This window comes from Petromyzon marinus, chromosome 1 (genome assembly GCF_048934315.1).
Source record: "Petromyzon marinus isolate PM22_M1 ecotype Great Lakes invasive population chromosome 1, UKy_Petmar_22M1.pri1.0, whole genome shotgun sequence".
NCBI classification, from domain to species: Eukaryota; Metazoa; Chordata; class Hyperoartia; order Petromyzontiformes; family Petromyzontidae; genus Petromyzon; species Petromyzon marinus.
The window spans coordinates 37302052-37328455 of record NC_133667.1 but is presented as its reverse complement, the minus strand read 5'-3'; the positions used below and the strand labels follow the sequence as shown (position 1 = coordinate 37328455).

General features: G+C 54.7%; 1 long non-coding RNA gene across 2 annotated transcripts in view; it reads left to right on the top strand.

The window, feature by feature from the left end:
• The window catches only part of LOC142925090 (uncharacterized), a 63843-nt gene extending 38831 nt beyond the window's left edge, over nt 1–25012 (top strand). Inside the window, exons 3-4 of one of the 2 annotated variants that reach the window (XR_012942193.1) lie at nt 24053–24334; nt 24757–25012. This is a non-coding gene — a long non-coding RNA (uncharacterized LOC142925090). Of the gene's footprint in view, nt 1–23231; nt 24335–24756 lie in introns of those variants that run through there. The other variant, XR_012942192.1, reaches the window with a different exon arrangement.
• Nucleotides 25013–26404: the final 1392 nt, after the last annotated feature.

Sequence of the window (26404 nt, the reverse complement as noted above, 5' to 3'; positions counted from 1 at the left end):
CACAGCCCCGAACACTTCCCCCCAACTCCGAACCGCGAACTCTGAGCCCTCGGTTGTTTCTTGTCCCGATCGCTGTTTGCTGCACCGCTGAACTGGGGTTTTGCTGCGGCCATTGTGGTGACGACCCAGGTCACACACTCTCGCCAGTGAGTCTCCCAGCCCGGGCTCTTTGAGTTATCGCCTGGTCAAACAAAGCGAACTCGTAAACTTGACACGCAGCACTCGAACCCAACACTGACCCTGGACCGTAACAGAATCCCGACACTGGTATTAGTTCTTTACCCTCATCCCTAACAGTGACACTAGCCCTAACCCAACACTAACCCCCACGTCAACACGAACTCTATCGTGAACCCCAAGCCCAGAGACAAAACCGAGCTCCCTGATCCCAACTCTGAACCTGACCCCCATAGTTACCCCAACCTCGACATTAACCCCAACCCTAGCACCTTAAACCCGACCCTACCTCTAACCCTACCACTGACCCTTACGCCTAACTCGAACCATCACAGATGCGACAAGAGGGAGGAGTTCCCAGTGATATAATCGTTTCGCTGGCGATGGGGATCTCGCCACACTCCCGCCCCCTCTGTGTGGCTCTGTGAGCCTCGGGCGCGCGAAGTGCGCGGCGCTCTGATTGAAACCGCGTCACCCGCTGGTGTTTTTGCGGTAATCGCTGCTGCAGCCGGCGTTGCTATAATTGGGTTAATAATGGAACAATTCAATTAGTGGGTGCGGGGGGGGTGAGCGGTTCCCAGGGTCGCGGCTAATCCTGCTCAGGAGCCTGGGGCTGTGGGGTGTTGGAAGGGGGGAGACACCTGGTCCAGGTAGCGGTCAAGGTCAGGGTCAAGATCTCCGCGACGCGATAGTGCGTGAATGACGCCAGGTGGCCCTTGAAGTCTTGACCCCAGGAGGTCACGAACCCCTGAAGTTGCAGACACTTCAAGGCCTGAGCACGTAGAGGTGACGACGCCTCAGGGTTCTAAACCCATGGAGTTTGTGAACCCCCAGAGTCAAACACACGAGAGGAGTCTCAACGAACCCCTTGTATCCGACCCCACGCGATGTGTACACCCCTGGCGATCTGGACCTCGTCCCCCCTCGTAGCTGGTGACTCCAGCAAGAATTCGGGGTAGGTGGCGGGGTGGGGTGCTTCATCTGGAGATGAGCTCTGGGCGGGGGTCTGTGATCGGGGCCCCCCTGTGCTCGCCCCGTGGGCCCCCGCGGGACGGAGCCGCTGTGTAATTAGGTGTGGCCGCGCCGTGTGTAATGGGATGGGAGCGGGAAATGGGGTGAGACACGGAGCGGCCCCGTCCCCGCCGCGAAGCCGGCTCCCCGCGCTGACGGACGCGATTGCTTCTGGCGTTTCATTATGTGGCGAGGAGGGGGAGCAGGGGGGAGCAGACGGGGGCGGGGGAGCGACTCCGAGGCTCCCAGACGGGAGCGCGCCTGAGTGTGGAGCGCGCGTGTGCGTGACTGAGGCAGAGCGAGCGGGGAGTGATTGGGAGTGTGAGTGGGAGGCGAGGGAGAGAGATATAAGGGGAGATGGGGGGAGAGGGAGCGAGTGTGTAATTGTGTGTGGGAGAGATAGTGTGAGTGTGTGTCGGAGTGTATGTATATGTGTGGGGAGCGGTAGCGTGGTGGTTAGAGCGCTGCACTACGAACCCAGCAAGCCGAGTTCGATTCCCACTTACGGCTAACACCGCGAACGATAATTATCTGCACCAGTCTTGAGCCTTCCCTAGGTCGACTTAGGCTCAAATGAGTACCTGGAGCAGTGTGTAAACATCGCCACTGGGCAGACAAAGAGGGTCTGGTGTGGTGCTGGCCCCCCACCCCTCGTGCTCGCTGACGGCCTTCATAGTTGCTCGCTCTACAGCACTTGGCCCAACAGTCTGCTAAGGCAATAGGGGGGATCTTTGTCTTTTCATGCGTCTGGTAATTAAGGTGGGGAGAGGTAGCGTAGTGGTTCTCGAGTTGGAATTACCGCTCACTGCCAACAGCCGTGATAGGTATCTCAACCAGGTCTGGAGCCTCCCTTGGTCGACTCAGGATTAAATTATATTTTTAAGTATATAGCAATATGTTCTGGAGCTAAATGAGTACCTGATACGGTGTTCTATGAACAATAGAACTGGGGAGACAAAGGCGGCCGGGCGTGGTGCTTAAGACACCGCGCCCTTAATATATGCTCGCAAACAACACTTGCTCCAACAATCTATGCAGACTAAACGGTGTTATTTGTTTTCGTGCGTGTATATACGCGTATGTGTGTGTTGTCGTGTGTGTATAAGTGTACGTCTGTGTAAAGGTGAGATGGGGGGGGGGGGGTGAGAGGGGGGCAAGGGGGAAGAGGCGTCACGTGCCGCGCATTCCCATCAACAAAAGAGGCGGCAGAGACAAAGCGCGCCAGGCGGGGAGGGGGGCGAGCACGCGGACTCCCCCAACCAGCACCTCCCCTTCCACGTTTACGATCACTGCCCTCCCCCCTCCAACCCAGGGGCGGGGGGGGGCACGCGAATATGACGTTAAGCTCCATCTAAATTATGAAATTAAAAGGGATCACCGCCCCCACAGCCCCCCTGACTCCTCCCCGCCCCCCCTCCCCCGTCCCGGGTTCAGGGTTGAGGGATCTCTCAGATGAACCCGGCTCGCGGTCGATCCCGGATCGATCCCAATCCGGCAGCGCGCGGCTTCTATCGACTCCTGGATGCGGGAGGAGTGGGGGGGGGGGGGGCAGCGGCAATTGTAGGGGGGCGGCAAGGGGAACGTAGGGGGTGGGTAGAGGGGTACGGGGTGGGGGGTACGGGGTGGGGGGGAGGTGGGGGGTGCGAGGGGCAGATTCTCTGGTCTCGCCGCATCCATCACCCGCATCTCAAATGCTCGGACCTCGAGTGAATGAAAGATTACTCGCCCTCGGTGGGGGGCATAGGAGCACCTCCCCCCCCGCCCACACTGATTCTGCTGAGGTATAACATCGCCCCCCACCTCCACTACCCATCAGCCACCCCCAATTGTATAGACCATGGGCTAGAACGGAAATGGGTAACGCCCCGAGTATCAGAACATTCGTGGTGACGAGCCATTGCATAGGGGGCGATCAGGGCGGGGAGTTTGCGATGAGAAGCCACTCAGCGCCACGTGGCAATGAGCGCCGCACGGCTCATTCACTGCTGCCGCGGCCACGGGGAAGCGAACGGTGCCTCTGCACGGCCACCACGGCCAGGCGGCACCGGCACAGGGAGCAAGACTCTCGCCTGGCAGCCTGCGCGCCCTCCTAGACGCCGGGACGCTCCTCCTTCCATCCCACGGGACTCGCGAGGTGGAAGATACAAATAAATAAATAACGATCCGCACTGGGCTCATGATGGACTAATAGGAGCCCCCACTCTCCCCCCCCCCATTTCCATATCTTGCTGCTCGTACAATAACAACAATGTTCACAATTCATAGCAGCAGTGGCAGTGGTGATCGTCTCGTGTCAGGGCTCGGCTTTGTCTCTCATCCGCCTTCGCGTCCTCACGGTGAGCGATGCGCGCCCAGAGATGTGCCCAGCGTGAGAGGGGAGAGGAGGAGGAGGTATTTAATATTATTGTACAGTACTTGCGTGCTCTTAACTTTGTTGATGTCCATTGACAATGGCGGCAACGATAACGCAGAGAACAGCAGCCGACATCATCATCATCAGCACCAGCATCAGCAGCATCATCGTCAGCGGTAGCACTGTCATCAGCACCATCACCTGCTAATGATGATAGCATGATCGTTATTATCATAATCAGCATCATTATCATCATCTTCAGCATTAGCATCATAATAAGCATCAGCATCATTGTCCTGAAAACCATCATCAATATCATGGATAATCATAATTTTTAAAAATAACATTATCATAACCAAAGAAATGGCACCACCACCACGGGTGCACAGTTAATGCAGCGGCTGTGAGCGCCCAGGGGGGGGGGGGGGGGGGGGAAGGGAGCACGGGGATGAGTGCCGCCTTTACCAACAAAGGCGGCGAGGATGGGGGACGGGGAGGGAGAGCTGGGGTCGGCGAGGGGGGTAATCACCTTGAGACAAACAAAGAAGGCACCGAGAGCGGAGGAGGAGGTGGGGGCCACGCTCGGTGTGGAGGAGGGGGCGGGGAGAGTGAGGTGGGATAAGATGGGGTCGGGAGCGAGGAATCCGGACCGGGCTCAGAGAGACAGGTGAGAGAGAGACAGGTAAGAGAGAGACAGATGAGAGAGACAGGTGAGGGAGAGAGACAGGTGAGAGAGAGACAGGTGAGAGAGAGGCAGGTGAGAGAGACAGGTGAGAGAGAGACAGGTGAGAGAAAGAGACAGGTGAGAGAAGGCGAGAGAGACAGGTGAGAGATAGGTGAGATAGAGACAGGTGAGAGACACAGGTGAGAGAGAGACAGGTGAGAGAGAGGTAGGAGAGAGACAGGTGAGAGAGAGACAGGTGAGAGAGAGACAGGTGAGCGAGAGAGGCAGGTGAGGGAGAGAGAGAGGCAGGTGAGACAGAGAGAGAGGCAGGTGAGACAGAGAGAGAGGCAGGTGAGAGAGAGACAGGTGAGAGAAGGTGAGAGAGAGAGACAGGTGAGAGACAGGTAAGTGAGAAAGACAGGTGAGAAAGAGACAGGTGAGGTGAGAAAAGGTGAGAGAGAGACAGGTGAGAGAGAGACAGGTGAGAGAGAGAGACAGGTGAGAGAGAGACAGGTGAGAGAGAGACAGGTGAGAGAGAGACAGGTGAGAGAGACAGGTGAGAGAGACAGGTGAGAGAGAGACAGGTGAGAGAGAGACAGGTGAGAGAGGCAGGTGAGAGAGAGAGAGGCAGGTGAGAGAGAGAGAGAGGCAGGTGAGACAGAGAGAGAGGCAGGTGAGACAGAGAGAGAGGCAGGTGAGGGAGAGAGAGAGGCAGGTGAGGGAGAGAGGCAGGTGAGGGAGAGGGAGAGACAGGTGTGTGTGTGTGCTCTGTACCTGTATCGCCTGCCCGAGCGCACAGAGCGCGCGCCACTGCAATGGATGCGTGGGGAGGGAAGAGAGAGTTCGCAGAGGTCATCAAAGATAGATGGAGAGAGAGGCAGTGTGATGGAGGGAGAGAGGGAAAGGAGGGAGATGCAAGGATATAGGGTCAGGGAAATAGAAGGGGGAGGGGGGAGAGGAGATGCTGATGGGAGATGAACGGAGGGAGAGAGAGATAGATACAGAGTGAGTGTCCAGGTGTCACGTGGTGGCTGTCGTGGCACGAGGACCCTTGTGAGAGGAGACCTCACAAAGGTAGGGGGCGGGGTGGGAGCAGGGGGGGGGGGGGTGCACCTGCATCATGGAGCCCCCCCCCCATCTCCACCCGGTCTCCTTTCACCCCTCTCCGCCTCTCCCACCTCATTAGGGGCCGAGTCGCGCACGCAGCAATGGCAAAGGTAAAGTGGGAAGACAAACACGGGGGGGGGGGGTGGGGGGCACTCTCCCTCCCCCACCCCGACTCTCCCCCGCACTTAACCCCCGACGAGAGCGCTTGATGCACCTGCAGGGGCTCTGAGAGCAGGGGGGGGGGGTATGGGGGCCGGGGGGGGGGGTAAATGGGGGATGGGAAAGGGGGACCCCGATGAGCGTTCATTAGCCGCTTGAGTGGTTGCCTTGGAGACGCCCATCAGCGAGCGGTGCGAGGTGCGCGCGATGTTTGTTGTTGTTATCTGTGTTTGTGAGTGTTATTGTGCGTGTTGTGCGCGCCGTCTTGTGTAGTGGTTTAGGGTGTGAGATGGCGTGGTGGTGTAGGGTGTGTGGTGGTGTAGGGTGTGAGGGTGTGTGGTGGTGTAGGGTGAGAGGGTGTGTGGTGGTGTAGGGTGTGAGGGTGTGTGGTGGTGTAGGGTGTGAGGGTTTGTGGTGGTGTAAATGGTGTAAGGTGTGTGGTGGTGTAGGGTGTGAGGGTGTGTGGTGGGGTAAATGGTGTAGGGTGTGTGGTGGTGTAGGGTGTTAGGGTGTGTGGTGGTGTAGGGTGTGAGGGTGTGTGGTGGTGTAGGGTGTGTGGTGGTGTAAGGTGTGAGGGTGTGTGGTGGTGTAGGGTGTGGTGGTGTAGGGTGTGAGGGTGTGTGGTGGTGTAGGGTGTGAGGGTGTGTGGTGGTGTAGGGTGTTAGGGTGTGTGGTGGTGTAGGGTGTGAGGGTGTGTGGTGGTGTAGGGTGTGTGGTGGTGTAAGGTGTGAGGGTGTGTGGTGGTGTAGGGTGTGGTGGTGTAGGGTGTGAGGGTGTGTGGTGGTGTAGGGTGTGAGGGTGTGTGGTGGTGTAGGGTGTGAAGGTGTGTGGTGGTGTAAATGGTGTTGGGTGTGTGATGGTGTAGGGTGTGAGGGTGTGTGGTGGTGTAGGATGTGGTGGTGTAGGGTGTGAGGGTGTGTGGTGGTGTAGGGTATGAGAGTGTGTGGTGGTGTAGGGTGTGAGGGTGTGTGGTGGTGTAGGGTGTGAGGGTGTGTGGTGGTGTGGGGTGTGAGGGTGTGTGGTGGTGTAGGGTGTGAGGGTGTGTGGTGGTGTAGGGTGTGGTGGTGTAGGGTGTGAGGGTGTGTGGTGGTGTAGGGTGTGAGGGTGTGTGGTGGTGTAAATGGTGTAAGGTGTGGTGGTGTAGGGTGTGAGGGTGTGTGGTGGTGTAGGGTGTGAGGGTGTGTGGTGGTGTAAATGGTGTAGGGTGTGAGGGTGTGTGGTGGTGTAGGATGTGAGGGAGTGTGGGTATCTCTCAGCCCCCCACATCACGCCACCTACCTCGTGGGCAAGGGCGGTCCCCAGCTCATCGATCCCCTCCGCCAGACGCGCGCCATTAATGAGGCGTTAATTGGCGAGGAGAACAAAGTAGAAAGTGAACCAATTAGGGGGGGCTGGGTCATTTCTTCTCAGGGTCACGTGTCACACCTACCATCCCCTACAAAGATCCCCGTGTAGCCTCTCACAGGCTGCTGGGGCAAGTGCTGCGGTCACTACCCCCAAACACCTCCACTGCCGATGTGTGACTCACAGCCCCAACGCATACCCACGACTCACACCTCACCCCGCACACCTTCCACTCCTCCCCCGCACTGCCGTCACCTGAAGCCCCGTCGCCCCCCCCCCTTCCTCTCCCACACCCCCCTCCGCTAGCACTCCTCACACCTCCTCGCCCCCTCGCACACCTCACCCCCCCCCTCGCCCTTCCCCCCGCCCCTCTCCCCCGCGCCCCTCTCCCCCGCGCCCGCGTCACCTTGCCCCGCGGCGCGGCTCCCCGCGTCCTTGCCGCGCCGCCACGATGGAGACATCATCGCGGTGGCGCCCGGGCGGGAGGAGGAGGAGGAGGAGGCGCCGCGTTATTTACGCCTCGTGACAAATACCGCGCCGCGTCGCGCCTCACTGCGCCCACTGATACCACTCATAGATCTCTCGCCTCGCCACGCGGGGCCCCCTCGCCACTCACCACGCGGGCCCCCACCACCACGCGCGAGCACGAGAGCCGCGCGCGCCTCACCCTTACACACTTCACCCTTACACACTTCACCCTTACACACTCACCCTTACACACTCGCACACCATTACACGCTCACGCACTCACCTTTACATACTCACCCACTCACCCTTACACACTCACACACCATTATACGCTCACGCACTCACCCTTACACAATCACCCTTACACACTCACACACCATTATACGCTCAGGCACTCACCCTCACACACTCACCCTTACACACTCACACACCATTATACGCTCACGCACTCACCTTTACACACTCACCCTTACACACTCACACACCATTATACGCTCACGCACTCACCCTTACACACTCACCCTTACACACTCACCCTTACACACTCACACACCATTACACGCTCAGGCACTCACCCTCACACACTCACCCTTACACACTCACACACCATTATACGCTCACGCACTCACCTTTACACACTCACCCACTCACCCTTACACACCATTATACGCCCACGCACTCACCTTTACACACTCACCCTTGCACACTCACACACCATTACACACGCACTCACCTTTACACACTTCACCCTTACACACTTCACCCTTACACACTCACACACCATTATACGCTCACGCACTCACCTTTACACACTTACCCTTACACACTCACATACCATTACACAATCACGCACTGACCTTTACACACTCACCCTTACACACTTCACCCTTACACACTCACATACCATTACACACTCACGCACTCACCTTTACACACTCACCCTTGCACACTCGTACACTCACCCTTACACACTCACACACCATTATACGCTCACGCACTCACCTTTACACACTCACCCTTACACACTTCACCCTTACACACCATCACACAATCACGCACTCACCTTTACACACTCACCCTTGCACACTCGCACACCTTTACACACTCACACACACTAAAGACAACAATACCCCGTAAAGCCTGAACAGACTTTCGCGGCAAGTGTTGTTAGCGAGCGCCTATGAAGGCCGGCACGTTACAAGAGGGGGTGGGTGACCAGGACCACACCCGATCGCATTTGTCTCCCCAGTGGCGATGTTTACACACCACATCAGATGCTCATTTGATGACGAGTCGACCTAGGGGGGGCTCAGGACCGGTTCAGATAATCGTCACTGGTGTTGACCGAGAGCGGGAATCGAAATCGGGTAGCTTGGTTCGTTGCACAGTGCGCTAACCGCTACACTACCTCTCCCCGTACAGACAAAAACACAACACGTACACACACGTACACACACACACACGTACACACACACACACGTACAAACGTACACACACACGTACACACACACGCACACACACACACACGTATACACACGTACACACACACACCTACACACACGTACACAACAACAACCAACCGCCATTCGCCACGAAGTGACGGTGAATTCACCACTGCACTTGTGCCAGACAAGGTGTACGTTGAGGCCACGCGAAGATTCGAGGGCTCTCTGACAGGAGGTTACGGGACAGACTCCAGGTGCCATTAGTTGACAGAGATGACTGGCAGATGCACCACCTGTGCTCCCCACTGTGCCAACTTGCTGCGTATTTGCCGCCCGGGGCTCCGCTCGTTGTGAGCGTCGGTCCTCTGCCCTCCGCTGTTGGAAGGCGACTCCCTCCAACTGGCCAGTAGCCTCGAGGCACTGCTCAATAGCGTCTCCTCCACAGAAGCCGATCTTGACAACGCTGCTACCAGTAATCAGCAAGTCCACTCAGCTACACATCATCCTGTACCACTTCAGTCCATCTCTTCTATAGCCTCCTCTATCCAACCAAACATTATCTGCTCGGGCAAACGGTGGCTGGGCATGCGAGCTACATGATCCAGCTAACGCAACCTCAACCACCGGAGGAGTTCCCTAACGAGACTGAGTCCATATCCTTCAAGAACCTGAGAGCTACAGGTCACAAGTCCTACACACGGGGCACAGCGTTCTCAGGTCACGCGGCTCAACGGGAGAGCGAGCGGCTCGCAACCGGGAATGTGCGGGTTCACATCCTGGTTCGGTGTCGACTCATCATCCCTCTGGGGCCGATACAATAGCGCCCCCACCATGGGAATGTGGAATTTAAAACCAGTGACTCAGGGCTGTAAACACAAGTTGAGCAATTCTCATTTGAGCAGGACATCACACACATACCTACACACGCCCCCAACACACTCAACACACCCTTTTGCATACATGCACATCCCTGCATACACATTCCTAAACACACCTCCCATTAGCACGGTTGGCTACGTACGGTGCGAAAGAAGTTTAATATACATACACACACGTCCCTACACACACATCCCGGCACGATCAACTGAACAGGCAAAGCAAAGGAGGGGGCTGGGGGGACAGTTCCCCCCTGGTGAGGTCAGCCCCTCCCTTTCACCCCACTGCCCCTCCCCCTTTTCAGACAGCTCCTGGTTAAGCGACGTTTAAAGTGAGGGGAGCGGGGGGCTCTGCGGGGCTCCTTGGTGGATCCAGGTGCTTGGGGGATGCCACGTGGCTGAAGGAGCAAGGGGCGGGTCAGGGGTCACCAGTGTGGGGGTCACGAGTCGTCAGGTGAAGCGTGCGGTGTCCCCCGCTACCCTCACCCGCTCACGACACCTTTCTTGTGGGGGTCGCATGTCACGGGAAGCGGCGCACATATCACGTGCTCACCTGCCCATACCTGAGGTACCCTTGTCCATTTGTCCCCCACCACATCTGGTGCTCACTCTCTCATCCCTGTGCTCACCTGTCCCTATCTCGCTGTCGCTCTCTCGCCCTGCACACACCGCGGCCACGCCTCGCCGTCCCCGGCCCCCTGCGGGGGGAGTCGAGGCGCGCGCCCGGCTCGCAGAGCTCCCTCCCGGTCGCGGCGCCTCCTCGCTTCACGCCACGCGTTTAGGTTTTATCAGCTAAATATTGTATGATTTCCCCCAATTTATTAGGATCATTTTGTATTAAAAAAAAGTATGGATTGTGCAAATTTGATAACAGGCACTCGGCACAACTCATTACTTACGTTGAATTAGGCGCCAATCAGTTTTCAATCCCGAGCCGAGCCCGGGCGCGCGCCGCGCGGCGCCTCGTGTCTGTCACAAATATTCCCAATTAGCGGCCGTAATTGCCGGACAGTTTCTGTAATTATGCCGTAACTGGATGGATTTGGCACCGTGAAGAAACTAATAGACCTAAATTTGATATTTTACATATTTGCATAATAGGGAAATTGGTAGAAAATTGAGTGCAGTCGCTTGTGAAGATCCCATGAATGTGATGAATCTAAAGCGGCCGAGCGGGTGCGCGGGGGCGGGGGTGGGGGCCCTGGAGGGAGGGGGGTGGGCGGGAGGACGGCGGGTGGCGCGGGGAGTGAGTGCCGAGTGGGGGGGGGTGATGGAGGGAGGGGAAGAGGGGAGGGGTGGGGGTCCCGGCGGAACCCCCTTGGCTCGGCGCGGCCGTCCCTATCCTGTTCCCCACCCCCCACCTCCATATCCCCTCGCCTCCTCCCTCCCTCCCGCCCCCTCCCTCCCCGCTCTCGCCGTGATTTTTCTCGCGGTAATGTGTGGCGCGGACAGCCTTACGGCTCCTCGGGGCGATGGGCCCGCAGCCTCATCAGAGGCGCGATAATTTCACCATTTCATGGAATATTACACCGTAACGATCATTATCCTATTTACATAGCCGTTTGGCCGAGCCCTTGAACTCTCCGCGTCCCCGACCAGGGCCATTTAGCGCTAATTTATGGGACGGCGGGAGAGGACGGCGGGGAAAGGGTGGCGGCAGGAGACGGGGCGAGGGTACGGGCGGCGAGGCGTGGAGGCGCACGTGCGGACACACAGACCGACGGACGGACAGGCAGAGAGGCGGACAAACAGGTGAACAGGCGGAGCAGCGGACAGGGAGGCGAGGCAGGCGAACAAAGACGCGGGGAGGCGTGGGCGCAGGGGGCGGACAGAGACAAGGCGGAGAGGGGGAGAGAGACAGAGACAGACGCGCACGGGGGGGGGGGAAAGAAACTCTTCACAGCCACTTCCGCTTCACGAGTCGCTCCTCCTCTTATTCTCCCACTCCTCCCGCATCCCCCTCCCCTCCTCCTTTCCCCGCTCCCCGGCGCTCGAGACTCCCGAACCATCCCGCGCTTCCTCCTCGCGCGACCGGGGCTGAGAGAGACGCAACCGGGCGGAGAGAGAGAGAGGAGGGAAAGCAGGCAGAGAGGAGCCGCGGAGAGTCCGAACAGGGGGAGCAGGGGGGAGCAGGGGGGAGCAGGGGAGAGCAGGGGTGAGTGGAGAGAGGCGGAGGGGGAGCAGAGGTGGGGGGGAGCGCTTTGGACTAGGCGCGGTCCCCGTGAGAGCGCGGCGCCGAGTGCGTGCGCCGCGCCGCGTGCACGGGGAGAGACACACAGAGAGAGAGAGGTGAGTGTATTTTACTTGGGCTGTTAATGGGAATAAACCACCCCGGTGGATGAGTGCAGATGGGTCTGATACAAATAGTCATTTTCCTATTTGCTGCCTCATTGAGCATGATGAATGATGGGAGTCAGGACGGAGGCATGATGAATGGAGGCCCGCGCGGCTGCATGGCCTATTGATTCGCCTTCTCTCTTCCAAACAGAAGGCAGCTGGCTGCTGCTCCCCCATTCCCTCCCCCCTCGCCCCCCCTCCCCCCCCGCCGCGCTCCTCCCCTGCCTAATGTCAGCGACGAGGACTCGCCACCTCGCGGAGGGAGGCGGGGGGTGCGGTGACCCCCTACGAAGGGCGCCCCCCAAGCAACTACTGCTGCTACTATTGTTGTTGTTATTGGCTAGCAAGCCCGCACTTTGCTGATGCGACCGTTACCGGCCCAGAGTTTTCTTGAGTCGAACTAATTTCCGCTGGGATAGTGCGCTCCCAGAAGGCCGTGTGGCCGACGTGCAAGGTGTCAGCAGGGCCACAGACGGGGGAACGAGGCTTATTGACGGCTGAGCGATTTACATAATCCTGGTGCATTGTGGATACCAAGCGAGCGAGTGTCACCGGGTTCGGCTCCGGGATTTGGTTTTCAGCGGTCGCCGTGAAATTTGCATGAGGCGCTCTCTCCTCATCTTCTCTCTCTCACTGCCCCCTCCCCATGCCCCAGGTCTCTCTCTCTTCTCAGCTCCCTCACTCCCCCCTCCCCAGCTTAATATCTTTCTGTTCTCTCTCTCTACCTTCTCTTCCCCACTACTTCCCCGCTCCATCTCTCCCCTCTCCTTTTTGCTCTCCCTTCCGCTCTTCCTCTTCTCCCCTCACTCTTTCCTCTCTCCAGAAGCACCCCTCCCCCAGGCCCCGCCCTCCTCTCGCCCCTCCTCCTGGGCAGGGGCCGCCTTCACTGCGCCTCTGGGTAACGAGGAGTTGGGCCACGACGCCTCCAAACAGTACACACGATAACGGGCAGCAGTATACATGTATAATGTCGTGCGACAAACACATACATGTAACACGGTTATACGCTTACACCGTCATCATCAACCATCATTGATCAACTGCTGGATGAAGGCGATTATGGATGAGCAGCACGTGAGCTACAGAGGCGAGCGCTCTTTGTGGACCGTATTGACAATGAACCCCAACCGGCTGTGACGTGGATCCGAGCCGTGGAGACTGCCAAAGGCACAACATGATCAGAGATATAGAGAGAGATGGAAGAGGAGAGCCAAAAAGAGCACACGAGAGAGACACCACACTGACTGTTGGAGTTCATCATTCACACTCATTCGCAAATGATCTCGAAATCAGCGTGCGGGTGCGGCCACTCAGAGCGGAGTGGGGGAATTTTTCCCACACCCCCCACGCCACCCACCCACCACTGCACAGCCCCCCTCCACCGTAAAAACGCCCCCACAACGACACACGTTCACACACACACCTGTACACACGCTGAGTTAATGGCTCCATCTCCTCGTTGAATGACCTCTCGGACGCGTGCCGTCCCTTGGCTGTCACTCCGATGCTGTAATTATTATTATTGACCAATAAAGAGAGATGTCTCATTTACCCGCACGGCGATGTGAGCGAGCTCCTATTAAGAGCCACACGCGCGCACGTGCGCAGAGTATTTGGACAAGTGATGCCGAGGAGCTCCTAGTAAGGGACACTCACAAGCACGTACGCTGATGCCCTGCTCATCCCGCGAGGGGCGGGGCTGGGGCTGCAGGGGTGGGGTGAGGGGCACGGCTCTTTATGAGTGATGGTGTCAATTACTGATGAGCGACTACGTCAATTAAGGAGGTCAATTGATGACGTCATTTAACGCAGCGTCGCACCCGGGGAAAGACAAACGCGATCAGGAGCCGGGACCGCCCATCCCTGCGTGAGCCAGCAACCCCCACCCCTTCCCCCCTCGGGGTCAGGGGTCACGGACCCCGCAGTGAAAGCAACGCAAGGAGGTGGGGCGAATAACATACCCACACTCCCCCTCCCCCCGCCCCCTAATTAATCACGGGAGGGGAGAGCGGTAATTGGCGTGGCCCTAATCACTCCGCCTCCCAGGGGCTCACTCGCCACGAGCTGAGGGGATAGGGTTAGGGATCAGGTTATGGGATTATTGTTAAGGGGCTAGAGGTTAGGTTAAGGACACGTTTATGGTTCGGGATTATGTTAAGTGTACGGTTTTAGGGTTAGAGGTTTATGGCTTAGGTTATGGGTATGGTTTTAGGGTTTGGGGGATTGGGCTATGGGGCCACGTTGGTTTGGGTGATGCTGTTGGTGATGCTGCTGCTGCGATCGTTGTTGATGGAAACCGGAAGAGGAGATTCTTCACCAATCCACGCGCCGTCCAATCCTCCCCGAGTCCGAGATGAGCGGAGTAGTGGGGCGAGCGGAGACCGGAACTCATAACCAACGGAGAGGGGGGGGGGCAATAACATCTAGGCAATTCACATTCACTAACATTGACTCACGTGAGCCTGACTTCAGTGATGACGATGATGAGACACTGAATATCGAGACCGGTCCAGAGTTGTTGTTGTAAAGGACCATTGCTGCTGGAATTATGCCACTCCCAGAGGGCCGGGGGGCTGATGGAGAGACAGAAGTGGGGGGAACGAGGCGAATATTCCCATCGTGGAGGTGGCGTGAGAGCGATGGGCACCACGTTACGAATCTTGCTGCGGCTCGCAGAGACAGACGAAGGCACGTCTAGGATTCTCCAGGTTCATTCGGGAAGACATTTTTTCCTGTGGGCCGGCGATGGAAATTCCACGTTATCATGCAAGTGCGAGTTTATCCACGTACCAGCAGCGTATTGACATTCTAAAAAGCGGTAGTCCTTTTGTCAACCTCGAAAGTGTGACGGGATGAGTTGATCTCCGACGGTTCTGTGCTCGCAACGTTCGGAGAGCAGAGGGGAATTCAGTCGCGAAAAAACGACAACAACCACCACAACACGAGCCACACCAAACACAATAACATTGTTAATTATGTGTACATGCGCATCACTGCCAGGTGTACGTTGTCATCTTAGTCCAGTCTAGTACTAAGATTAGTACTGCCGAACATTGGGATCAGTACAGTACTGCCAAGTACTGAGATTAATACTCCTAATTACTGAGATCAATACTCCTGAGTACTGAGATTAATACTCCTGATTACTGAGATTAGTACTCCTGATCACTGAGATTAGTACTCCTGATTACTGAGATTAATACTCCTGAGAAGTGAGATTAATACTCCTAATTACTGAGATTAGTACTCCTGAGTACTGAGATTAATACGCCTGATTACTGAGATTAGTACTCCTGATTACTGAGATTAGTACTCCTGAGTACTGAGATTGATACTCCTGAGTACTGAGATTAGTACTTCTGATCACTGAGATTAATACTCCTGAGTACTGAGATTAATACTCCTGATTACTGAGATTAGTACTCCTGATTACTGAGATTAGTATTCCTGAGTACTGAGATTAATATTCCTGATTACTGAGATTAATACTCATGATTACTGAGTTTAGTACTCCTGATTACTGAGATTAGTACTCCTGAGTACTGAGATTAATATTCCTGATTACTGAGATTAATACTCATGATTACTGAGATTAGTACTCCTGATTACTGAGATTAGTACTCCTGAGTACTGAGATTAATACTCCTGAGTACTGAGATTAATACTCCTGATTACTGAGATTAGTACTCCTGAGTACTGAGATTAGTACTCCTGATTACTGAGATTAATACTCCTGAGTACTGAGATTAATACTCCTGATTACTGAGATTAGTACTCCTGATTACTGAGATTAGTATTCCTGAGTACTGAGATTAATACCCCTGATTACTGAGATTAATACTCCTGATTACTGAGATTAGTACTCCTGATTACTGAGATTAGTATTCCTGAGTACTGAGATGAATACTCCTGATTACTGAGATTAGTACTCCTGATTACTGAGATTAATACTCCTGATTACTGAGATTAATACTCCTGAGTACTGAGATTAATACTCCTGATTACTGAGATTAGTACTCCTGATTACTGAGATTAGTACTCCTGAGTACTGAGATTAATATTCCTGAGATTAATACTCCTGATTATTGAGATGAATACTCCTGATTACTGAGATTAGTACTTCTGATTACTGAGATTAGTTCTCCTGATTACTGAGATTAGTACTCCTGATTACTGAGATTAATACTCCTGAGAACTGAGATTAATACTCCTAATTACCGAGATTAATACTCCTGAGTACTGAGATTAATACTCCTGATTACTGAGATTAGTACTTCTGATTACTGAGATTAGTACTCCTGAGTACTGAGATTAATACTCCTGATTACTGAGATTAGTACTTCTGATTACTGAGATTAGTACTCCTGAGTATTGAGATTAATACTCCTGATTACTGAGATTAGTACTTCTGATTACTGAGATTAGTACTGCTGATTACTGAGATTAGTACGCCTGAGTACTGAGATTAATACTCCTGAGTACTGAGATTAGTACTGCCGAGTACTGAGATTAGTACTGCTGAGTAGATAAATGCGGTTCATAATAATTTAAACAAACACGATTATAATTACAGATGTTTCAATCATCATCACCGTGGTAATTATCAATAGATATACATCCTGCACTTACATAATTGATGCCGCAGTGCGGTTACAATCGTGTTTGAGTATCGCTCGCGGCGGTTGTGTGGTGAGTGCGATTTGAATTCGCGGTGAGCTGGTGGCTGTGGCTGCGGTGATCTCACATGATCAGCTCATCACACTTTTTGCTTGATCGGTCATCGGTCATGAATAATCGGTCACGAATAATCGGTCATTGATAATCGGTCATTAATAATCGGTCATGAATAATCGGTCATTAATAATCGGTCATGAATAATCGGTCATTGATAATCGGTCATGAATAATCGGTCATTGATAGTCGGCCATGACTAATCGGTCATGAATAATCGGTCATTGATAATCGGTCATGAATAATCGGTCATGAATAATCGGTCATTGATAATCGGTCATTATTAGTGGTGAGTCGCCAGTAATCTCGGATATTAATGAGTTAATATAATTATGTTAAATTATTCAATGCGTTTCTGATCATGAATATTAATCAGTCAATTAATTACTCGAAAAAATGTCTAATACCTACGACTATAATCAGCGTTAATGAGCAGTGATGGGCTAGGATAACAGTGAATAACGATAGGAATATGCGATAATGGCTCACTCACATCACCACGCATATTAATGAGCGCTAATCACTGATAATCAGCATTCACCGTTCAGCCAATGAGGGGGCGGGGGGCGGGGCTGCGCTTCAACTCTCAAAACTTCTTCTTATGCCGAGAGAGGAGGAGGGGGAGAGGGGGGAGGGAGCGGAAAGGAGAGGAGTGCGAGGAAGCGGGATCCGCAGGGGGTCCCGCGGGCTTAGGGGGGCGTGAGTGAGGGGGGTACCGGGCTGCCCCCCCCACCAACCTCCCCCCCCCCTGCCAGCCCCCCCCCCCTCCCCCCATTAATGGGCCCAGACGCCGCGGCTCCGGGCGCCGCGCCTCCTCTAATCAAAAAGTGTATTTGGTGCGCGCGCGGGTCCCACGAGAAATCTCCTGCCAGAAATTGGAATAATTTATTGGCCAACAAGTTTTGGTTGACAGTTAGTCCGGGGCTATTTATCTCCGTAATAGAGCTGGGCTGCGGAGCGCCCCAAATTGGCTGAATTAAACGGTTTTGATGGGAAAACGAATCGGGCAGCCGCGTCCAGCGCGCGGCCTCCCGAGGAGGCCCCGCAAACAAACAACCCGCGAGAGCGCGGAGGAGAGAGCGAGGAGGAGGAGAGTGGCAGGAGAGCGTAAGGGGAGAGTGTAAGGGGAGAGTGTAAGGGGAGAGTGAGTGCAGGGAGCGAAGGAGGGAGAGTGCACCGCCCGACTGCTGCTACTGCCCTCCCGACGGCGCACAGCAGAGGGGTGCTGGGGGGTGTCACGTGCGCGCGGGACGCGAGGCGGGGAAGGGACAGGACTCTCGCATCAAACACAAGACAAAGATCCCTCGTGTAGCCTCCACGGACCGCTGGGGCAAGTGCTGTCAGTGCGCACCTATAAAGGCCGGGACGGCGCACGAGGAAGTGGGTGGCCAACACCACATTCGGCCGCCTTTGTCTCCCCAGTGGCGATGCTTACACCGCACCGGGTATTCATTTAAGGCTGGGTCGACTTAAGGAAGGCTCAGGACAGGTTCAAATATTCCTCACGCACTCGTTTATAGATGGGAGATATACACAAGACACACAACAGCAGCCACGAAGTGTCGGTGACGTCGCCTTGGCGCTTGAGCCAGGCTCGGTGCACGTTTGGGGCCACGCAGAGCCAGGTGCTATGGGCTGGCGTTTGCCGCTAGATTATAGACGAGTCACATGATCAAAAATAGAGGCGCCCTTGCACACCTGCACAGTGGAAGATCAGCGGGCTGTTGTTATTCGTGTTGCTCCTGTAAAGGGTGCAAACTTGTATCAGATAATGAAGCTGCGATGTGGCGGTAGCTGTCTGAATCTTTAACGGTCTGAATCGTCCGAACGTTCACACACGGGTGGAGCGGCTCCATCCGGCGGCTGCGAGCGTGAGTTTGCGATGCATGGCGACAACAGCAAGCAGCCCGAGCGGTTGCGGTTTCAGCTGCAGGCAGGGTCGCGCGTGTAAGAGGAGTTCACCGGATCCCACCAGACACGGGGACCGTCCGAGTTAAACTTTGCCCCCAAAAAGTTCCCTTCGAGTGGAGACACCCGACCAGGGAGAGAGAGCGCGCAGGGGAGGCGGCATTCGCGACGTTTTCCGGCTCTCCGAGCCAGAAGGATTCTTGGCCCAATGCGGCCCCTCCATCTGTTCCATCCGTCCATCTATTTGTGTCTTGAATCCAAGTTTTGTATTTCGTCAGCCACCCCTCTGGCCTATCTCTCTGTATGCATGTACTGTGAAGAAGGGCCAAATGCCCGAAACGTCACATGTTATATACGTACTCTTTGGTTCTTTCGGTAAAGTCACGTAGGTATAAAATAAAATAAATCACGACGTTTCGGGCGCAACACAAGCGTCCGTCATCATTCTGATGATGGATGCCTGCAGTCACGAATGTTTCAAATCAAGATGTTATATACGTTCTCTTGTTAAGGCCACGCACGGTGGTATTGACCATATAGTAAACCACAATGGACCATATGGTGACCCACTGTGGACAATATAGTGAACCACTCTATGGACTATATTGCTCAGTGGGGTTCACTCGTCCGCACGGGCCCACGGTCCTCAGAGGTGTCAGCGGCAGAGCAGCCGCTCGTCGGCTGCTCTGCCGCTGTGCAGTTGCGCAGCGGCGTCGCCATCCTGATCACGTGATACGCTTGTTACCTATTCGGGTGAAAGTGTCACGCAAAAGTCGCTGCGCAAATGTAGCGCCGATTTTCACTTAACCAAAGACAAAGATCCCCCGTATAGCCTTCTGCAGACTGTTGGGGCAAGTGCTGTTAGCGAGTAACACCTATGAATGCCGGCACGGAACACGAGGGGGTGGGTGGCCATTCGAGGCTGAGTCGACATAGAGGAGGCCCAGGTCTGGTTCAGAAAATAGTCGCTGGGGTTGGTGGCCGTGAGCGGGAATCAAACTCGGTTCGTGGCGCAGCGGCCTAACCGCTACATTACCGCTCCCCACACTGAAACAGCATCAATGACAACCCCCGCTCATGCTGCATCGTTACAGAAACGAAAAAGTTGGCGACGTTTCGGGCGATGGCCCTTCAGCGAAACTAAGATAATTTCGCTAACACCCTGGCCAACGAAAGCATTCAATCATTATATTATTCCTTCATCCAGCCATGGATTGATCATGGCTAATGATGACGATGATATATGTATTCACGCACAAAACACATGTGGATACATACACACAGACTACGTATACACAAAGACAAAGATCCTCCGCATAGCCTTGAACAGACTGCTTGGACAAGTGCTATTTATGTGTACATATATACGTGCACAAACACACACATACTTACAAATGGATATATAATACTGTAGCTACACACAAAGATATATAAATATAGGTACACACATCTGTATACATACACGCACATACATACCCACATGCACACAGAGGTATACACAAACGAGCACATACATTGTACACAACTACACGTGCACGATGCACAATGCATATACATATTCCAGCGCTGTCCTCCAGACAGTCTCGTCCCTTCACCTGATGAAGGCCGCTTGTGTTGTGGCCGAAACGTCGTGATTTTTTTGTTATATTATTTTTTACCTACGTAACTTTACCCAATAGAACCAAAGAGCATATACACATGCACAAATATATATATGTAGTCTACGTATACAGAGTGCATACAATCATAAACATACACAGATATACACACGTTACGTAAATAAATGATACACATACAGATCCACATATACATCAATACAAAGATCACCCATAACAGACTGTAGGGGCAAGTGCTGTTAGCGAGCACCTATGGAGACCGGCACGGCACACGAAGGGCGTGGGTGGCCAGCAACACGCCCGGCCGCCTTTGTCTCCCAAGTGGGAGACTGCACCAGGTACCTATCGTAGATTTAGGGCTGAGTCTACCTCGGGTGACACCCAGGACACGTTCAGATATTCATCACCGATGTTGGCTGTGAATTGAACTCGGGTCGCCGGGTTCGTAGCGCAGTGCGCTGACCACTGCACAACCGCTTCCTCACACACACAGGCACACACAGGCACACACACACAGGCCCACACACACGGGCACACACACAGGCACACACACACAGGCACACACACACAGGCCCACACACACGGGCACACACACAGGCACACACACACACAGGCACACACACACAGGCACACACACACACAGGCCCACATACAGACACACACAGGCACACACACACACAAGCACACACAGGCACACACACACAGGCACACACACAGGCCCACACACACACACTCACGAACTCACATCGCCCGCAAGGCTGAGTGTTTATGGTGCGAGCTGAAGCAACATTAACACAATTTATGTTCTTCCACGTGCATGCATAATCGCTCTCACCGCGATGTGTCTGTGTGTGTCTGTGTGTGTCTATGTGTCTGTGTGTGTCTGTGTCTGTATGTCTTCGTGCCTGTGTGCCTGTGTGTATGTGTGTGTGCCTGTGTGTCTGTGTGTGTCTGTGTGTCTGTGTGTGTCTGTGTGTGCCTGTGTGTGTGTCTGTGTGTGTGCCTGTGTGTGTGTCTGTGTGTGTCTGTGTGTGCCTGTGTGTGTGTCTGTGTGTGTGCCTGTGTGTGTGTCTGTGTCTGTGTGTATGTGTGTCTGTGTGTGTGCCTGTGTGTCTGTGTGTGTGCCTGTGTGTCTGTGTGTGTGCCTGTGTGTCTGTGTGTGTGCCTGTGTGTCTGTGTGTGTGTCTGTGTGTGTGCCTGTGTCTGTGTGTGTCTGTGTGTGCCTGTGTGTGTGTCTGTGTGTCTGTGTGTGTGTGTGCCTGTGTGTGTGTCTGTGTGTGTGCCTGTGTGTGTGTCTGTGTGTCTGTATGTGTGCCTGTGTCTGTGTGTGTGCCTGTGTGTCTGTGTGCCTGTGTGTGTGGCTGTGTGTGTGTGTGGCTGTGTGTGTGTGTGTGCCTGTGTGCAACCTTGAGATATCCATGCGAAGAATCGCCGTTGCACGTATATCCTGTTGTTGATCGATACTGTTGTTGATGTATACTGTCGGTATTGTCGCTCTATATAATAGTGAACTGTTAGACCGCGGCGGCGCGCAGAGGCGACGACATTCGCTCGAGCGGCGGCAATCGCCCCGGAGAGCGCCGAGGGCTCTCCAGCAGCCAGGCCGCTCGTCCCGAGGCTTCATTTAAACAGCCAGCCCTGCTGCCACACACACACACACACAGACAAAGATCCCCCTGTAGCCCTAACAGAATCTAGGGCAAGTGCTGCTAGTGAGCATCTGTGGATGCCGGCACGGTACACGAGGGGGTGGGTGGCCAGCACTACGCCCGACCGCCTTTGTCTCCCCAGTGGTGATCTCTACACAGCGTAATATGGGAGGCCCATGACCCATTCAGATATTCGCTGTCACTGATGTTGACCGTGTGCGGGAATCGAACTCTGGTCACCGAGTTCGTACAGCACAGTGCGTTAACCACTGCGCCACCGCTGTCCATATTTAGACGCACACACACACATATATATAAACTATATCTCAGTGTTTACTGAGATCTGTTTATTTAAATCTGGAATTCATCGGTGGTCACCGACACGCTCCGGGCGAGGTAGAGACGCGGAGCGTGTCGGTGACCACCGCACGCTCAGCTACGCCACTCTCAGCTACACCACGCTCAGCTACTCCACTCTCAGCTACACCACGCTCAGCTACACCACTCTCAGCTACACCACTCTCAGCTACACCACTCCCAGCTACACCACTCTCAGCTACACCACGCTCAGCTACACCACTCTCAGCTACACCACTCTCAGCTACTCCACTCTCAGCTACTCCACTCTCAGCTCCTCCACTCTCAGCTACACCACGCTCAGCTACACCACGCTCAGCTACACCACTCTCAGCTACGCCACTCTCAGCTACACCACGCTCAGCTACTCCACTCTCAGCTACACCACGCTCAGCTACACCACTCTCAGCTACACCACGCTAAGCTACACCACTCTCAGCTACATCACTCTCAGCTACACCACTCTCAGCTACTCCACTCTCAGCTACATCACTCTCAGCTACACCACTCTCAGCTACACTACTCTCAGCTACTCCACTCTCAGCTACACTACGCTCAGCTACACCACTCTCAGCTCCTCCACTCTCAGCTACACCACTCTCAGCTACTCCACTCTCAGCTACACCACTCTCAGCTACTCCACTCTCAGCTACACCACTCTCAGCTACACCACGCTCAGCTACTCCACTCTCAGCTACACCACTCTCATCTACACCACGCTCAGCTACTCCACTCTCAGCTACACTACTCTCAGCTACACCACTCTCAGCTACACCACGCTCAGCTACACCACTCTCAGCTACACGACTCTCAGCTACACCACGCTCAGCTACTCCACTCTCAGCTACACCACTCTCAGCTACACCACTCTCAGCTACTCCACTCTCAGCTACACCACTCTCAGCTACACCACTCTCAGCTACACTCTCAGCTACACCTTGCTCAGCTACACCACTCTCAGCTACACCACTCTCAGCTACACCACTCTCAGCTACACCACTCTCAGCTACACCGCGCTCAGCCACTCCACTCTCAGCTACACCACGCTCAGCTACTCCACTCTCGTCACAAACGCGCGGTGTCTGCAGCGTCAGTAGCCAATGAGCGGCTAGCGATGATGTTAGGGCGGCCATTGTGCCAGGCTAGATGCACTTCGATACACATTTCCATAAGCACATAGACACACGTGCCATGAGTCGACAGAGTGTCTCCGTCTCGTATTCAGCAGCGCCGCTCTGAGGTTCTTCTGGGTTCTTCGGGTTCCTCCTCCCACGCGAATTGGCCACAGCAAGCACTTCTGCATACCATCGCTATACATCCCAAAGTAGCAGGATCCTCTCCTGGATAAATAATCATTGGTGTGCAGTACAAACAGCCACACGCCTATGGCTAGAACAGCGCTCAACTATCCGGAACGCCGTTCCCTTAATTAGTTTGACATCCTGCAATATTAATTGTATAAACCTGTGTCTGTGGTGTATAACTTGTAAATATAATTATCGTTATATAATGTAAAAAAACCAGTTGATTATTATCATCAATAGGCGTACCCATGTACATTGTCATCTAGTGGTAGTAATCAACGCCGACAAAACCCGATTCCGAATCAGCCTCGCATAGTTGGGGGCGACATCGAGTGAGGAATGACATCCCACCATTAACTCTGTTGGTGATGACTGCTGCTGCTGCTGTTGTTGTGATCACGTGGCCCGTGCCAATTTACCCGCGGGAGTGCTCGATCCAGGTCCTCGTGTGCATTCGGGGGGGAAGGAGGGAGGTGAATGGCGCGTGACCGAGGGTGGAATTCCAGAGGAACGGGGAGTGGGCGAATCACGTCGAGTCTTCTTGCAGATGCCGGACGGACGGAGAATTGTTCATGGCGAGGTCGTGAGCGTGGGAGCGCCTCCGAGTTGGTACCAGAAGCGACGAGAGCAGCAGGAAGAGGAGGGGGAGGTTGAGGCGATTGAGGAGAAGCGTTCCTGCCATCACACAAACTGCTGATCATGAGGCGCCGGGCCTGGGAGTGGAGATGGTGCTGATGGTGATGGCCGAGCATTATCACGGAGCCGTTGGTGTTCATCCGAGAGGAGATGGAGCGATGGCATCAGTTTGTGCAACGTTATCTCTGAAACGGTACCTTGTAGCGAGGTATCTGTCTTTGTGTGTGTGGCTACGAATCACTCCGTGTGTCCGTGCCTGTGTCCGTGCCTGTGTGTGTCTGTCTCTAGACAAAGAGCGGGGAGCGGTAGTGTAGCGGTTAGCGTGCTGCGCTACGAACCTGACGACCCGGTGTTCGATTCCCGCTCACGGCCAACAACCATGACGATTATCTGAATCGGTCCTGGGCCTCCCCTAGGTCGACTCAGCCTCAAATTAATACCTGGTGCGGTGTGTAAACATCGCCACTGGGGAGAAAGGCGGTCGGTCGTGGTGCTGGCCACCGACCCCCTCGTGTACCATTCCAGCCTTCATAGGTGCCCGCTAACAGCACTTGCCCCTACAGTCTGTTAAGGCTATACGGGGGTCTTTGTCTTTTTCTTTTTGTCTGTTTCTAGACTCGACTCAGCCTCAAATGAAACAAAGGAGGCCGAGCGTGGTGCTGGCCACCCACCTCATCGTGTGCCGTGCCGGCCTCCATAGGTGCTCGCTCCCAGTACTTGCCCCAATAGTCTGTTGAAGGCTATGCGGGGGATCTTTGCCTTCGTCTCTGCACCCGGTGGCGCGTCGAGTCGGCGCCTCCTCCATGGTCTTGCGCAGAAGCAGCAGCAGCCGCCGGATGAACAAGAAATAAAAACGCGGCACTTTCTGTCACTGAGTGGAAATTCCAGTTTGATTTATGCTTAACCAGGTGAAGTGTTTACACAGTGCGTGTGCGAGCGTGGACATTTGCGTGTACGCGTGTACACGTGTTGGCGTGTGTTCGCGTGCGTGTGGGGGAATGGCAGTGGGGAGCGGTGGCGCAGTGGTTAGCGCACTGCGCTACGAACCCATCGACCCAATATCAGTGGCGAGTTATATGAACCTCTAGGTCGACTTACCCTCATATGTGTACCTGGTTACGGTGTGTAAACATCAGCACTGGGGAGACAAAGGCGGTCGGGCGTGGTGTTAAACACCACCCCCTCGTGTGCGTGCCGGCCTTCATAGTTGGCCACTAGCAGCGCTTGGCCCCAAATGCTTTGTGCGAACACGAGTGTGTACTTCTGTATCGATGTGGCATACGTGTAGAGCACTCCTGTTGACGTGCGTGCATCTACAATGACATCACGTTGCTGTGTGTAACATGCATATGCACACATTTGCTGTGTGTAACATGCATGTGTACAACATGTGCTGTGTGTAACGTGCATGTCTACAGTATGTGCTGTGTGTAGCATGCATGTTGTGTATATGTGCTGCGTGGTTGATTGCCGTGTGGGTCGGGGGTACATTTGTGGGGGAGGGGGGCGGTAACTGATGCACCTCGCAGCCCCCCTCCCCCTGTTACGGGTTCAACCCGACCCTTGGAACCGTGGAGGAGCGGGGTGCGGGGTGGGTTGTGCAGGGAGCTCAGCCCCCTCCCCGCCTCTCAACACCCCACTCCCTTGTGCCCCCCAAAACCCTGGCTTCCCTCCCTCCCCGCTCCCTGCCCGGAGCTGTCTCGGCTGATGGATTACGCGAGGCTCCAGCGCCGAGCTCGCGGGCACGCGGACAATTCACACATAGCGGAGGGCGTACATGCTCACCACTCACTCGCCACTCACTCACCACTCACACATCACCCACCCATTCACCACCCACTGACTATCCACTCACCACACACACCATTCGCTCACCACTCGCTCACCACCCACTTACCACTCACCCATTCACCACCCACTGACCACCCCTCAACACTCACCACCCATTCACTCACCAAACACAGATCTTGCGGCACAAGAAGCACTGTCTACCTCCCGTCTCCCTCCCGTCTCCCCATCTTGCTCTCCCCTCGCCTCACCGTCTACTCGCTCTCCCTTTTCTATCTCACACCGCTCTCTCCCACTCTCCCGCGGCTCTCCAATATCTCCTCCCTCACTCTCACTACCCCCTTCCTTCCTCATTTCTCTATTCCTCTCGGCGCTCTCTCCCTTCCCTCTGCCCCCACTCTCCGACTCTCCATTCTCCCACTCTCCCTCTCTCTCTTCCACCCTCGCTTCCTCCGCGCTGTCATGCCCCCCCCTC